The sequence below is a fragment of the Triticum urartu genome, chromosome 7A (genome assembly GCF_056163025.1).
Source record: "Triticum urartu cultivar PI428250 chromosome 7A, HENAU_Tu73, whole genome shotgun sequence".
NCBI lineage: Eukaryota > Viridiplantae > Streptophyta > Magnoliopsida > Poales > Poaceae > Triticum > Triticum urartu.
In genome coordinates this window covers 59566110-59570794 of record NC_141879.1, presented here as the reverse complement: position 1 = coordinate 59570794, position 4685 = coordinate 59566110, and the positions used below count along the sequence as shown (strand labels likewise).

The window sequence follows — 4685 nt, the reverse complement described above, 5'->3', positions numbered from 1 at the left end:
AATAATATATGGAAAGCTCGTAGGCAATGGATAGGTGATGGAGAATTATGCCAGATGCGGTTCATCATGTAACAGTCATAACATAGGGTGACACAGAACTAGCTCCAATTCATCAATGTAATGTAGGCATATATTCCGAATATAGTCATACGTGATTATGAAAAAGAACTTGCATGACATCTTTTGTCCTACCCTCCCGTGGCAGCGGGGTCCTAGCGGAAACTAAGGGATATTAAGGCCTCCTTATAGTAGAGTACCGGACCAAAGTGTTAACACATAGTGAATACATGAACTCCTCAAACTACGATCATCACCGGGAGTGGTCCCGATTATTGTCACTTCGGGGTTGCCGGATCATAACACATAATAGGTGACTATAGACTTGCAAGATAGGATCAATAACTCTCATATATTGATGAAAACATAATAGGTTCTGATCTGAAATCATGGCACTCGGGCCCTAGTGACAAGCATTAAGCATAGCAAAGTCATAGCAACATCAATCTCAGAACATAGTGGATACTAGGGATCAAACCCTAACAAAACTAACTCGGTTACATGATAAATCTCATCCAACCCATCACCGTCCAGCAAGCCTACGATGGAATTACTCACGCATGGCGGTGAGCATCATGAAATTGGTGATGGAGGAAGGTTGATGATGATGATGGCGGCGGATTCCCCTCTCCGGAGCCCCGAACGGACTCCAGATCAGCCCTCCCGAGAGAGTTTAGGGCTTGACGGCGGCTCCGTATCGTAAAACGCGATGAATCCTTCTCCCTGATTTTTTTTCTCCCCGAAAGTGAATATATGGAGTCAAGGTTGAGGTCGGTGGAGCGTCAGGGGGCCCATGAGGCAGGGGGGCACGCCCAGGGGGGTAGGGCGCGCCCCCACCCTCGTGGACAGGTGAAGGCCCCACTGACGTGGGTTCTTCTTCCAGTATTTTTTTATATATTCCAAAAGAATTCCCCGTTGATTTTCAGGTCATTCCGAGAACTTTTATTTCTGCACAAAAATAACACCATGGCAATTCTGCTGAAAACAGCGTCAACCCGGGTTACTTCCATTCAAATCATGCAAGTTAGAGTCCAAAACAAGGGCAAAAGTGTTTGGAAAAGTAGATACGACGGAGACGTATCAGCTACCAGCCCAGATTTATTCTGGTCATCGGTCGTGTATGGTCCATACACACTCACGTGGGGCTGGTCGGAGGACTCGTGGCTCCCGATTGAGAGGGAGTTCATGTCGTCGTTGATGGTGCGGTTGATCTTCTGTAGTTGCTTGTGCTCCATCCGCTGCCCCCCGGTTTGAGATTTCGCGTCATTGTTGAAGAAGAACACGCCGCTGCCAGGCGTCCTCTCATGAGGTAGCTTGTTCAGCCGATCTCTGAGATCCTCACCATGAAATGCCGCATCATGCAAATATCTTGGGTCTCTCGGTCTCTTGACGAAGTCCCTTTCTCTGTCAGAACTCGGTGGATATCTTGGTTCTCTCGACCTCCCAATGGAGTCCCTCTCTTTGTCAGAACTCACACTGGGGCTAGGGCTCTGTGGGTGCTGTGGAGGTTGGTCTCCAAGAATGTCCCCTCCCCCATCCAGCTGGGTTGAGTAGTGAGACCAAGTGGAATATGACCCATGGAAAAAAATCAATGAAATTTCGGAAACTTTGGTGGGCCAGTACTGGCCAAAAAAAATCCCATAAAAAATGCTTTTCCTTGATTTGACCTAAAACCCAAGTGAAATCAAATGAATTTCTTTTACAAACGATATAATAGATCCAAACCAATAGATACACGTGTCAATAAGTCATTGGACAAAAAATCAACCTAAACCGAAATGAAAAACAAATGTTGGTGTTTGATTAGTCATTAGGCAATCCTAAATATTTATATTCAGTAAATTTATCATGCTTTCTGCACATGCATAAATGCGAGAGTTTTTTGGCGGGCAATGGCGAATAAATGGACGCTATCGGATGTCTCCTCCATCAAACGGTCCAAGGATGATTGGTTCATTCAGCTTGTCTGCTAGTTTGACGAACCTACAAGGTGCGAGTACTGATGCTCTTTTGGAGAATCTGGTATGTACGTAATGAGCTGGTTCATTATAAACATGCACCTCCAATTGAAGTTTCTGTCAGATTCCTCTCAAGCTATTTGGCCTCTTTAAAAACTATAATGATTTGTATTGTTTTCCTCACACAGCTCATGCATGCAATAATATGCTTACTGTTGGCACCATTTGGAGACCCCCGATTGATGGTCGGGTTAAACTATAAAATACTGAAGGTTCTATCCAAGATGGTGTTGGAGGGACAGGTATGCTGCTTCGAGATCATTTGGTGCCAACATCTTCAGCTCGTGCAGGCATCTTTTCTTATGCAATGATGTGCTGGAACGTGATATCTTAGCAATTCGAGAGGGCCTCATTTTAGCTTTGCAATGGAGTAGCCTGCCAATTGATGACATTGAAAGTGATAGTTTGGAGGCAGTCACCATGGTGAGAAGCGGAGATACAAACAGATTAAAGTATGCTTTTCTCATTCGAGAGATTAAAGCTAGCATGTCCTAATGTAATTCTTGTATTATTCATATTTGTCGTAGTTGTAACTTGTAACTTTTCTAGTCATACTTTGGCAAACTTTGGTAGAGTTCAAGGCCGAACTATGTTATGGCTTGGGTCTGGACCAAAGGACGTTCTGGACACTGTCGAGCTTGATTATATTCTTTGATTGAGCAATACAAGATTTATTTCACACAAAAAATGGATTTCTTATTAAAAAAAAGGGTGTAACTAGGTCTCAGTTGACTGAGAATTAACCAAGTTTCACAGTCAAGTAACATAATATGCAAGAGAGAAAAAAATTAATTTTTTTTGTGCGGATCTCAGTGTAAAATCTTACGGATATATCATCGACTGAGACTTCGACTGGGACTTAGCAAGATTGTAAAAAAATCAGGAAAACCCTCCCGTCTCCTGCTTCCTGCATCGATTGATCATTGATGCACAGCCATCTATTATTATTTCAATATGATGCACAGCCATCGATTGATGCATATCAGCGTACCCGGTAGAAACCCGGATCGCTAGAAAGATCACTCCCTCTACTATTATTTCAATATGACGAAGTAGGAAAGTGCACTCATAGTATCGACAGAACAAGTGTGCTCGGTCGAGTCAGTCACTCGCGGCGTGGAGGAAGGTGAGGCCTGCCGCATGGAGCTTGTCGGCGACGATGTCGTCTAGGCGTCGCGCCATCTCCGGCGTCATGTGGTTCACCCAGTCGCCGGCCACGCCCTTCCTGAACAGCGCGTCACGCGGGATCGGGAGTCCGGCATTCATGTGGCCCGTCTTGTTGGCTTCCAGGGTCTTGAGGTGCCCGAAGCTGCAGAGGTTGACGATGTCGTGAACGACGCCGGCATCCTCCTCCGCGCCGGAGAAAGGCAGCCCCACGAACCGCGCCACCTCCCGGACGTGCCCGGCGGGGTCGCGCAGCAGCTCCTCGTACCGCAGGAAGAGCACGCCGTCCGGCCTGGCCGCGCTGGCGCTCCAGTAGCCGGCGATGTGGTCCCACACCGGCCCGTACCCCACCGCGCCGCCGCACACGGCCTCGAAGACGTCGGCTAGCGGCAGCTCCGGATGCAGCCGCCGGTGGAAGTGCCACAGCGAGACGACCATGTCCTTGGGCTCCCTGCAGACGTACACGACCTTGCACCCGCCCCCGCCGGGCATCATGGCCAGCGGCATGTGCGTGTTCATGAGGCGCGGGGACGGCAGTGCCGCGGCGGCTGCCGAAGAGGGCCTCCAGGAAAGGGACGCACTGGTGCGGGTTGAGGCGTAGCAGCGGGTGCCCGGCGCCGGCGGCGGGGTGGGCGCGCCGCGCCATGGTGGCGAACGTGAGGGCGTTGACCCACGTGGTGCCGCACTTGGGGAAGCTGGCGACGACGACGTCGTCCGGGCGGGGCTCGAAGCGGCGCTGTAGGGCGACGGCCGCCGGGACGGACCACTCCGGCAGCCAGAAGCCGTCGTAGAGACGGAGGCTCGACAGGCCCTTGGGCCTCGGCGCGCTTGGCAGGGCGGAAACAAGGTCGTCGGGGTCGGCGTGCTCCTCCGGGAGCTGCTCCGGCACGCCGGAGACCAAGCCCGAGTCGGCTTCGACGTCCGCGAAAGGGACGGGCCCGAGCGGGGCACCAGGCGCCTTCGCCATTGACGATGATGTTGATAAGAAGAGTCTGGAGTCTGGAGTATGGAGTGGACAGCAGCAGCAGCAGCACTATGCCTGCTATATGTTCTTGCATTCGTTCAGTGAGAGCCTATACAAATAGATAAAGGAGCATCTAGCTAGACAGCGCACGTGGAGCACGCGCCTCTCGGCACATCTCACCTACCCTGTGCACAATAGAGACATACTGTACGAAAGTGCATAGAGCACTCGGCGACTCCATTCACCGAAATCTAAGAGGGTGCTTAGATACGTTTTAGTCCCATGATTAAAAATAGTGGGATTAAAACTTGCTAGCCTCACTCATGCTTGGGTCCAAATACTAAAAAGACTAAAATCAAGTTATTGAGCATTTATTATCCTCCAAACCCTTCAATCCAGAACTCGCATGTGTTAAAGGAGAGGCATTAAATGATGAGAGAAGGCTAATACATATTTTAGTAGGTTTCCTATGACTAAAAATT

General features: G+C 49.5%; 1 pseudogene; it reads right to left on the bottom strand.

The window, feature by feature from the left end:
* Positions 1-2897: 2897 nt before the first annotated feature.
* Positions 2898-4271, bottom strand: LOC125539476 (cytosolic sulfotransferase 5 pseudogene; annotated as a pseudogene).
* Positions 4272-4685: the final 414 nt, after the last annotated feature.